Source organism: Mustela putorius, unplaced genomic scaffold, assembly GCF_011764305.1.
Source record: "Mustela putorius furo isolate JIRA1106 unplaced genomic scaffold, ASM1176430v1.1 tig00000682_pilon_pilon_pilon, whole genome shotgun sequence".
In the NCBI taxonomy this organism is placed as follows: domain Eukaryota; kingdom Metazoa; phylum Chordata; class Mammalia; order Carnivora; family Mustelidae; genus Mustela; species Mustela putorius.
The window spans coordinates 3,366,453-3,378,743 of NW_025421443.1; the positions used below are offsets into that span (position 1 = coordinate 3,366,453).

At 34.6% G+C, this 12,291-nt stretch overlaps 1 protein-coding gene across 1 annotated transcript in view; it reads left to right on the forward strand.

Annotated features, from left to right (window-relative positions):
- ADAM29 (ADAM metallopeptidase domain 29) overlaps nt 1-12,291 on the forward strand; it is a 72,018-nt gene that overhangs the window by 16,755 nt on the left and 42,972 nt on the right.

Consider the following 12,291-nt stretch of genomic DNA (forward strand, 5'->3'; position numbering starts at 1 on the left):
AACACGGGGGGAAGGGGGTAGTAGAGGAATAAATGAAACAAGATGGGAATGGGAGGGAGACAAACCATAAGTGACTCTCAATTTCACAAAACAAACTGAGGGTTGCTGGGGGGAAGGGGTTTGGGAGAGGGAGGTGGGGTTATGGACATTGGGGAGGGTATGTGCTATGGTGAGCGCTGTGAAGTGTGTAAACCTAGTGATTCACAGACCTGTACCCCTGGGGATAAAAATACATTATATGTTTATAAAAAGTTTTTAAAAAATTAAAAATAGAACTACCATATGATCCAGAAAAAATATATATATGTAAAACCTGAATATTATAATTAGAGATTATATAAAAATATTTATCAATTTTCTTAATTATACTTAATTTTCAAATAGAAAATATAAGTTCTGTAGAGAGTGCATGTAAAATTGTAGACAATTTTATACCTGGCAGAGATAGAATGACATTTTGTATGTAGCTGTATAAATAACATTCACATCATATTTTGTACTTCATTTTATGAATGTAATAATCAGAACCATTTATCAGATATACATGGCTGATATCTAAATAACCTTAGTTATGGACACCTGGGTAGCTCACTCAGTTAAGTGTTTGCCTTTGGCTCAGGTCATGATCCCAGGATCCTGGAATCCAGCCCACTCAGGATCCCTGCTCAGTGGGGAGTCTGCTTCTACCTGCCACTCTCCCTGCTTGAGCTCTCTCTCTCTGGCAAATAAATAAAATCTTAAAAATAAAAAATAAAATAACTTTAGTTATAATTTTAAGGTAAACAAAGCAAATATTTAAATATAATGGAGCTTTAAATTTAGATTTACATCTGATTTGGACATGCACAGAGCTTGATTCTGTTATTTGACAAAAAAATAGTACATGGTATTGTATATTATAAATTATGTGATACTAATATATTTTTGTGGATATTTTATATGTGTCGAGCATTTTAAAAACCTTTATTAAATAGTGGAACACATATTATTAACTGTTACAGTAGAAAATATGGAAATAATTCCTATGTGTATTTTTTGCATTCATGCTCACCGGTGGTCAAATTTTACAATAGCTTCTAAGCTACAAGAGTATAGAAGTCAAGGGAAGTTTTCAATAAAAAGATTTCAATTTTCACATGGAGTTCTAAATACACAACAAAAATAAAAATAAATAAGTCCATAGATAGCCAGACTCAAACAGTTATGGTAATGATTAATTTGAATATCAGATCAAAATGGAGTAATTCTATTAATTTTCCAACTGTTAAATTAGTCCATGATTATTCTTTTTAACCACTAGGGTCTTGGTTTGGTAGAAGTGAATATGTTTCAAAATTCCTTAAGTATTTCAAAATATGAAGAAAAATTCAAATCATATTTAAACTTCAAATAAAAACTGAAATGTAACTGTCACCAGGAAATATTAATAATCACAATGTAAATAAAACACAGTGTTTCCTTTTAAGTCTGTTGACAGCTTTAACTAATTAGTTGAAATATCCCTACAGATACAATCATGATTAGCCAAAGTCCTAAAAATATCATGGCTGACTTCTGATTTTACCTTTAACATTTTAAGAACCTAAAAGTTGTCACATACAATTTTCAACAAGAAAAATTTTAAAAAGGTAAACTGAAATCAGTGACTTATATGGGACCCATCAGAGAGTTGAAGCCACAGAACAAATTATTATCTGATATCTAGAGACAGGAAAATATAGAGAGTCACACTTGGGGTCTGTTTACTTGGAGCAGAAGTTAATGAAGCAATAAACTGGTAGGAACATTTTAAGAGTAATTTTGAGTGTAGGCTAGCATTAGAGCAAAAAACTCCTTGGAATAGATGTTACCTAATGAAGCCCTTTACCCTTTTGTGGGTTTTACTTCCAGGAACCCTACCAAATTCAAATGGTGAAGCCAAGAGAGACATCCTCATAAGTCCAGAATGGGGTAGGGCAAAGACAGCATTTTAAAATAGTCCCAGAACATTCTTCAAAACAAATGTTTACTTTTGAAAAAAAACTATTTGGTCAGAGCTTTATTTCACTTCGGAGTAGGGCACTTACCCAATTGTACCACCTGTAGCTTTCCTGTCTCATTTAAGGAGAACTGCAAAACACTTGTGAAGACCACAGACCGTGGACAAAAAATCCACTAAAAAGTTAAAATTTAACCAAAAGGTTATAGAATGCTCCCTTTCTCTCATATCATAATACCACATTAATAGGGTTCCAGTGTATTAGCAGTAGATTATACCTATAAGAGCTAAAAGGTGCAGACTCTTTCTAATAGTCATTAAGAAAGCCTAAGGCAACAGGGGAGGCCAAAAAATAAAAAAATAAAAATAAATAAAGCTAAAAAATTTGACATCTCTGATACCTACAGCTAAAGCAAACATTAGACATAGCCCAATTCTAAGGCAAAGTAACAAAACCTTAAACCAAAGACTTATTTAGCTTTTTTCCTCTTATCTGATACATCATGTCCAACTTTCAAGAAAAAAGTTACAACTAGAGCTGAAGGCAGAAAAAAAAAATAGTGTAAAGATACAAAGCACACATCACAACCAGATTCAGAGATGACATACATTTTGGAATGATCAAACAGAGAATTTAAGTATAAATAATATGTTAAGGTCTTCATTAGAAAAGCAGATGACGTGGGGAGCCTGGGTGGCTCAGTGGGTTAGGCCGCTGCCTTCAGCTCAGGTCATGATCTCAGGGTCCTGGGATTGAGCCCCGCATCAGGCTCTCTGCTCAGTGGGGAGTCTGCTTCCTCCCTCTCTCTCTGCCTGCCTCTCTGCCTGCTTGTGATCTCTGTCAAGTAAATAAATAAAATCTTTAAAAAAAAAAAAAAGAAAAAAGAAAAGCAGATGACCTGCAAAAACAGGTGGGCAATGTAAACAAAGAGATAAAAACTCTAAGAAAGTAGGCATGCCCGGATGGCTCAGTTGGTTAAGTGTCTGTTTTTGGCTCAAGTCATAACCCCACAATTAAGGGATGCAGTTTCATATTGGGTCCCCTGCTCAATGGGAAGCCTGTTTCTCCCTCTCCCTCTGCCTGTCACTACCCCTGCCTGTGCTCTCTCTGTCAAAGAAATGAAATCTTGGGAAAAAAAAAAAAAACCTCCAATAAAGTAGTCTTAGGATGTTAGTAACAATAAACACAACAAACACAACAAAATACTTTAAAAAATGAAGAATTCCTTTAATGGACCCATCAACAGACTGGTCGTAGCCAAGGAAATAAGCAGTGAGGTGAAAGATGTGCCACTAGAATTTTCCCAAGCTGAAAAACCTAAGAGAAAAGAGAAAAGAAGAATGAAAAATAATTAACTGTGGAACAATTACAAAAATCATAACATACATATGATAAGAATACCAGAAAAAGAAACAGGAAAAAGGGACGTGAGAAATATTTAAAGTAATAATGGCTGAGAATTGTCAAAAATCAGTGAAAGCATAAAAACACAGAGCCAACTAACACCATCCAAGATAAATACCAAAAGCCGACACCTAGGCTTGTCATATTAAAACTATGGAAAATCAAGAATGAGAGAAAAACTTGAAAGAAGCCCAGGAAAAACACCTTACCTTTTGAGAAACAGGGATCAGAATAGCAGTGGACTTCTTAAAAACTGGAGTCCATGAAAGCAATAATAAAGTGGAGTGAAATATTTAAACTGTTGGAAAGAAAAATTCACCAAGCAAGCATTCTATATCCAGAGAAATTACTCTTCAAACACAAAGTTTCCCATGAGGAAATTTATCATCAGCAAACCTGCAGTGTAATAAATGTTAAAAAAAAAAAAAAAAGTTTAGGGAGGAGAAAAAAAACTATACAGATCAGAAGCTCAGATATACAAAATCAAAGAAGAGTGTTGGAAAGGATTAAGGTAAAGTAAAATACCTTAGCTTTCTTATTTGTAAGTAATCTAGATATTAACCATTTAGTAGTTAAAACAATAACAATATATTGGGTAGTTATACCACGTATATATGTGAGATAAATGGCGGCATAGTCACAGGGAAGAGAAATTTGAGAAAACTACTATACCTGCACTGTATATAAAATGGTCTGTTTAGGTAGGTTAGTTATAAATGTATAGTGTAAATTATAAAGCAAAACCTAAAAAACATTGTCAAAGAAGTATAAGTGATATGCTAAAAGAGAACAAAAATGAAGTCATAAAATACTTAAAACCAGAGAAGTCAGAAAAATAGGAGTAGAAAAGAAAGACAACAAAGGACAAATGCAATGAGTACAAAAGTCACAAATATTAAAGATATTAATCCAACTATATCAATTATATATTAAACACATCAACTAAAAGATAAAATTGTCAGAGTATTGACTAAGCAGAATTCAGGGAAAGGAAATTTATCAGGGATAAAAATAGTTAATGACAAAAACTCTTAGGAGACCGAACAGTGTTTTATATGCATGTATCTCACAATAGAGTGTCAAAATATAGAAAACAAGAACTAAGAGAAATGAAAGGGGAAACAGACAATCTACTACTATAATTGGAGAGTTTAACTCCTTTTTGTAGTAAATGATAGATCCAATAGGCACAATATCAGAAAGGATATAGCTGACTTGAACAGTACTCTCAATATACTGCATCTAGCTGAAATTTTTAGAATACTCCAACCAACAGGAGCAAAATACACATTCATTCAACCTCATATGGAATGTTCTGGGTCATAAACAATCTAATAAATTTAAAAGAATATAAAACATACAAAATATTCTTAGGTCATTATAGAATTACATAGGAAATTAAGAAAAATTTTTAAAAAGTTGAGAAATTCTCAAATATTTGGAGGGTTTAAAAAAAAAACTTCCCATTAGCTCCAAAAAAATTAGGTTTAAATATAATAAAACATGTACAGAATCTATATGCAGAAGAATACAAACTCTGAAGGAGTAACTTTACAGTGGAGAAACTGGACAGATACTACCAAACCATTTGATCAAGGTCAACATTAATTATGATAAATCATGTTATAGTAGGTACCCCTTTATAAAATCCATCTATGAAAAACCCACAGCAAATACATTCTCAAAGGGCAAAGCCTGAAAACCTTTCCCTTAAGATCAGGAACATGATAAGGATGCTCGCTCCCACCATTATTGTTCAACATAGTAATAGAAATCCTAGCAACAGCAGACAGCAAAAAGAAATAAAAGCTATTCAAATTGGCAAAGAAGTAGTCAAACTCTCTCCTTACAGATGACATGATATTTAATGTGGAAAACTCAAAAGACTCCACTCTCAAATTACTAGAACTCTTAAGCAATTCAGTAATGTAGCAGGATACAAAATCAATGCACAGAAATCAGTTGCTTTCTTATACACTAACAATGTAATTGTAGAAAGAGAAATTAGAGAATTAATTCCATTTACAATAGCACCAAATGCTGCAAGATGCCTTGGAATAAACTTAACAGAAGAGGTAAAGGATCTATAGTCTAGTAACTATGGAACACTCATGAAAAAAATCAAAGACACAAAAAAATGGAAAAATAGTCCATGCTCATGAATTGGAAAAATATACGTTGTTAAAATGTCTATGCTATCCAGAGCAATCTATACTTTCAACACCACTACAATCAAAATAACAATGGCATTTTTCAAAGTGCTGGAACAAACAATCCTAAAATTTGTATGGAACCAGAAAAGACTGAGAATTGCCAAGGAAATGTTGAAAAAGAAAAACAAAGCTGGGGGAATCACATTACCTGATTTCAAGCTATATTACAAAATTGTGATCACCAAGACAGCATGGTACTGGCACAAAAACTGACACATAGACCAATGGAACAGAATGAAGAGCCCAGATATGGACCCTCAACTCAATGATCAAATAATCTTCAACAAAGCAGGAAAAAATATCTGGTGGAAAAAAGTCTTCAATAATCAAGGCAAAAATGGGCAGAAGATATGAACAGACACTTCTCAAAAGAAGACTACAAATGGCTAACAGACACACAAAAAAGTGTTCATTATCATTAGCCATCAGGGAAATTCAAACCAAAACCACACTGAGATACCTCCTTAGACCAGTTAGAATGGCAAAAATTGACAAGGCAAGAAACAAGTGTTAAAGAGGTTGTGGAGAAAGGGGAACCTTCTTACACTATTAGTGGGAATGCAAGTTGGTACAGCCACTTTGGAAAACAGTGTAGAGGTCCCCCCAAAAATTAAAAATGGAGCTACCCTATGACCCAGCAATTGCACTACTGGGTATTTACCCCAAAGATACAGATATAGTGAAAGGAATGGCCATATGCACCCCAATGTTCATAACAGCAACGTCCACAATAGCCAAACTGTGGAAAGAGACAAGAAGCTCTACAACAGATGAATGGATAAAGAAGATGTGGTCCTTATACACAAGGGAATATTACTCAGCCATCAGAAAGGATGAATACCCAACTTTTGCATCAACATGGCTGGTACTGGAGGAGATTATGCTAAGTGAAATAAGTCAAACATATTAAGTCAATTATCATATGGTTTCACTTATTTGTGGAACATAATGAATACCCTCCAGGGCATTAGGAGAAGGAAGGGAAAAATGAAGGAGGAGAAATGAGAGGGGGAGATGAACCATGAGAGACTATGGATTCTGGGAAACAAACAGGGTTTTAGAGGGGAGAGGACTGGGGAGATGGTTTAGCCCAGTGATGGATATTAAGAAGGGCATGGATTGCATGGAGCACTGGATATTATATGCAAACAATGAATCATGGAACCATTACATCAAAAACTAATGATTTACTGAATGGTGACTAATGTAGCATAAGAGAAAATAAATTTCTGTTGTTTAAGCCAAAAAAAAAAAAAAAGTCGATACCCTTGATATGATGTCATGAGAAATATTATATCTTTCCTTACAAAAATGTATAGTTTCAGTCTAATTATGAAAAAAAATCAGATAAACTTCAATTCAGGGATACTCTACAAAACACCTGCCAGAACTCCACAAGAGAATTTTTGTCATCAAAAACAATGCCACAGACAAAAAAGCCTAAGAAAGCATGGTGGCTTATTATAATATGGTATCTTGGGTGGAATCTTGGAACTAAAAATAGACATTAGATAGAAATTTTTAAATTCATATAAAATATAAGCTTCAGCTAATATGTGTCAATATTGGTTCATTAATTGTGAAAATGCACCATATAAGATGTTATTTATAGGGGGAAAAATGGGCATGGGAGTATATGGGAACTCTTTGCAATGTATTTGCAATTTTTTTCTGTAAATCTAAAACTGTTTCAAGAAACAGTTGATATATTTTTTAAAAAGTATTGAACTATCATGGCAACCTTGCCCTTTTCATATATTCATGCCTTGAATGCTAACAAATATAGAATTAATTAAATGACTCTTTTGTTAAAAATAGGATGAAAGGAGACATCTTACAATGTGCTAGGGGAATGCAGTTTTCCCTTTTACGCTATTTAATACAAACGTTCTCTGACAGAATTTGTTTTACATTATTAATCCTGAAAGAGTTTTCATACTTCTTATACTAATGCCAAAATTAAGGATTCAGGAAATGTATCCATATCAAAGTAAAAAGGAAGTGGTTATCCAATTTCCTATGTAAAACCTTGTGCTCTTAAAAAACTGAGAATTGAACCAGACGGAAGATAAAATATTAGATAAAAATTGATGACAAAAATTACTTTAAAAGACTTTGGAAAAAAATCTAAAAATCCATGATGTGTATTTTCTTTTTTTCTTGCTTGCTGAAAGATGAGTGAGAGCAAAGTTACCATCCATATGTTTCTACAGATATGGAATCACACAAAGAAACACTGTTTCAAACAAACACTCCATTCAACTTCTCTCCAGATCCATTTATTTAGAAAAATTTTTTCCTGTTCAGTGTAAAGAAAGCATATTTTGTTGTTGAAGAATAACCTGGGGATATGAGAAATCATTTGTTTTATTTAAAAATAATAATAACCATTATTTATTAAATACATAGAGTATGGTAGGCATTGCCCTAAGTATTTAAACTGAGTTATCTTACTTTAAGCATAAAAACCTTAGTAGGGAGTATGTATTATTATTTTATTTCATTTCCATTTTACAAAAAAAAAGAAAGAAACCAAATGTATGATCATTTAATCACATATCTAGTAAGCATAAGTGCTAAAATTTGATCTCAGGAATAGTGCTTCAGACTCATGTCCACTTTGCTCCCTAGTCATAAATGAACAAGACTACTTAGCCTACAGAGAAACTTTTCCTCAATCCAGGAGAGTATAATATTTGTAAATATTTATGCATCCACCTAAATGTATAAAGAAAATTTTAACAGACCTATAGATAGAAAAAGACAGCAAAGAATGAGTTGGAATTATTAAAAGGTAATATTGAGAAGTCTTTAGTAGACTAAGAAAAAGGAGAAGATATAAATAAAATCAGAAATGAGACAGGCAATGCTACAGTTGATACCACAGAAACACAAAACATCGTGAGACTACACTAGCAATTATACACTAGCAAGATGGGCAACTTAGAACGGGAAAAATTTTTAGACACATGCAATATACCAAGACTGAATCATAAAGAAACAGGAAATCTGAATATAAGGATAGTCACTGGAAATGCTTGTGTACTCATACAGAGCTGTCTCTTTAATATGTATAGTCCTAGGAGACATAAATGTCAACCTTCATTAGCTCCCAGAGCTAGGTGATTCAGGAACCAGGTTCTTGTTTGGCAGCCCTAACAGTTGGTGTGCTAAATGTTTTTTAAAAAGCTTCTTCTAGAGAGGAGCTGGAGACTTGGTTTGGATAAGGCCATCAGCTCTTCCATGTTCCTAAGAGGATTCCAGTAAGCTCTCACATGTAACCTGATTAGAAGCCAAAACCTCAGGCATAGATGAAAAGTATGCATCATGTTTCTTCCAGAAAGAGAAACCAAAACTAGGCCAGGACACTATAGGAAAGGAAGAAGAAGAGGAGGAAGAAGCAGAAGGAGGAGAAAGGAGGAAGAGAGGGAGGAGAGGGAGGAGGAGGAGAAGAAAGAAGAAGAAGGAGAGAAGAAGGAGGAGGAGGAAGGAAAAAGAACAGAAAAAGGAAGGAAGGAGAAAGGAAGGAAGGAAGAAACTAGGAGATGTGCGTTTTTGTCTCCTTCCTCTTCTCTGAGCTCAGTGCTTGGGAATATACATCCACCAGCTTAAAAACTGCTTCTTTGTTTGTTATAGTCCTGTGTGGATTCAAGACCTATTGGCTATAAGAGCTACTTGATCCTTCTAATCTTTACCCACTTCCAAAGTTGTTTCCGCAATTGTAGATATTTGTCACAGAAGCAGCTCCCATTTCTCGGTAACAATTCTGTCTTAGTTCATTTAGGTTGTTATAACAGAATATCATAGACTGGTTGGCTTAAACAAAAACATTTATCGCAGTTTTGTTTTTTGAGAAGTGCAAGATCAAACATGTTAGAGGAGTTAGTATTTGGTGGGACCCACTTTCTGGTTCATAAGAAGGTTCATTCTTTTACTGTGACTTCACATAGTGGGAAAGAAAAAAGAGAAAGAGAAAAAGTGCTCTGGGACCTTTTATAATGGCAATAATCCCGTTTATAAGGGCTTCACCAAGGCCCAACCTACTCATACCATCACATTAGAAGTTAGAATTTCAACACGTGAATTTTGGGAGACACAAACATTCACTGCACAACAATACTATAAACAGAATTCATAAATTATCAAGTGTCCTCCTAGATTTATATATCACACACACGTATATTTTGCAGTATGTGCTTTTTGAGTTTGTTAAATTTGTTAAAAATGCATGCTACCCCAAAATGTTTACATATAGCTGCCAAAGATGTCTTTATGGTGGTTATTTTGCTTGAATAGATAGCTTTTCACAACTCCTACCTCTATCACAGACTGCATCTCCTACCATTCTCTGCCTCAAAACGTGTTGATGCAAAATAACATCCTTCTCCACACATACTTCTTATTTTACATCTCTTGACTTTTGTTTTTTTAAGATTTCATTTATTTATTTGAGAGAGAGTAAAAGAACCCACAGAGGGAGAGTGAGAGGGAGAAGCAGCCTCCCTGATGAGCAGAGAGCCTGAAGTAGGGATTGATCCCAGGGTCCTGAGATCATGACCTGAGCAGAAGGCAGACGCTTAACTGACTGAGCCACTCAGGTGCCCACATCTCTCACCTTTTGAGCATTTTGTTACTTCTCCCTTAGGAATGATCTTTTCTGATTACTTAACAGAAATTCCATGTAACTTTCCAAAGTGTGAATACCTTCTCTCCCAGAAAAGACTCTGTGTAATAGCTTATTTGTTTAAATTTATATTTCACAAGTTGATGTGAGGAGTTATATATCATTTGTATTTATGTATTCAATAGCATGTGCAATTATCATTTGCTTTGTATAGCACACCTGGGACTGCTAGATGGCCATAGCAGGACAAATAGATGAATAACTGAGAGAATTCTGGAAAAAAAAAAAAAACTATGATACCGATGAGGTGGCTTTATCCTATTGTCACTTCTACAGCAGTGCTCTCACTCTCTGGGAAGCCTGATACCTGTTGTGGATTCCCAGAATCCACAGAATAACAATTTTTCTTCATTTCATTTCATCACTCTTCCATTTAGACCAAGAGAATAGTGTTCCTGCCGGTATAACATTTTAAAAATCTTACTGGCTTTTTTGGTGAATGTTAAGGGAATCCACACCACTAGACACAAAGGCTCTCCACAGATCTTCCTGGATAGCTTTCTATCTATTCCTGGTTTCTGCTGAAATGACTGATTGAATCTAAAGTCCCATGCTTATTTCTTCCCTACTTTTAAGAAGTTCAAAATTTGGTGTGGTCGTCAGAATACACATACACACACATATATACATGAACAACCTAAATATGGTAATTCAAAGGGGGAAACTGAAACCTTCCCAAATGCAAATAAAATGCCAGTAAATACAGACATGTGAGACTGTTTAAAACAGCAGTAGTGGGGAGGACCAAAAGAGTTTGCAGGTATCAAAAGAATGAAACTGTACCACTTTCTTTTACCATACAGAAAAATAATTAAAAATAGATCAAAAACCAAAATGTGAGATGGGAAATCATTAAAATCCTAGAAAAGAAGATAAGCAGTAACTTCTTTGACATAGGCCATACCAACTTCTTACTAGATAGGTTTCCTGCAGCAAGGAAATCAAAGACCAAAACAAATGACTGGGACTTCAACAAAATACAGATCTTCTGCACAGCAAAGAAAATAATCAACAAAACTAAAAGGCAACCTTTGGAATGGAAGAAATTATTTACAAATGACATATCCGATAAAGGGTTAGTATCTAAAATATGTAAAGAATTTATAAAATTCAACATCCCCAAACAAGTAATCCAATTAAAAAATGGGCAGAAGGCAAGAATAGACATTTCCCCAAAGAAGAAATCAAGATGGCCAACAGACACATGAGATGTTCAACAATGATCATCCAGGAAATACAAATCAAAATTACAATGAGATATCACCTCACACCTGTCAAATGGTTAAAATTAACAACACAAGAAACAACAGGTGTTGGTGAGGTGAGGTTGTAGAGAAAGGGGAACCCTCTTACACCATTGGCGGAAGTGCAAACTGGTACAGCTATTCTTGAAAAAGTGTTAAAAATAGAACTACACTTAGACTCAGCAATCTTACTACTAAGTATTTAACCCTAAAATACAAATACAAAAATACCAATTTGAAGAAGTACATGCATGATAATGTTTATAGCAGTATTATCTATGATAGCCAAGTTAAGGAAAGCCCAAATGCTCATTGTCTATGAAAGGATAAAGATGTGGTATAAATTCAGGAATGGAAGAAAACTTTTCAATTTTTTATTTTTTATAAACATATATTTTTATCCCCAGGGGTACGGGTCTGTGAATCACCAGGTTTACACACTTCACAGCACTCACCAAACCACATACCCTCCCCAATGTCCATATCCGACCCCCTTCTCCCAAACCCCCTCCCCCCAGCAACCCTCAGTTTGTTTTGTGAGATTAAGAGTCACTTATGGTTTGTCTCCCTCCCAATCCCATCTTGTTTCATTGATTCTTCTCCTACCCACTTAAGCCCCCATGTTGCATCACCACTTCCTCATATCAGGGAGATCATATGATAGTTCTCTTTCTCTGCTTGACTTATTTCGCTAAGGATAATACGCTCTAGTTCCATCCATGTTGTCACAAATGGCAAAATTTCATTTCTTTTGGTGGCTGCATAGT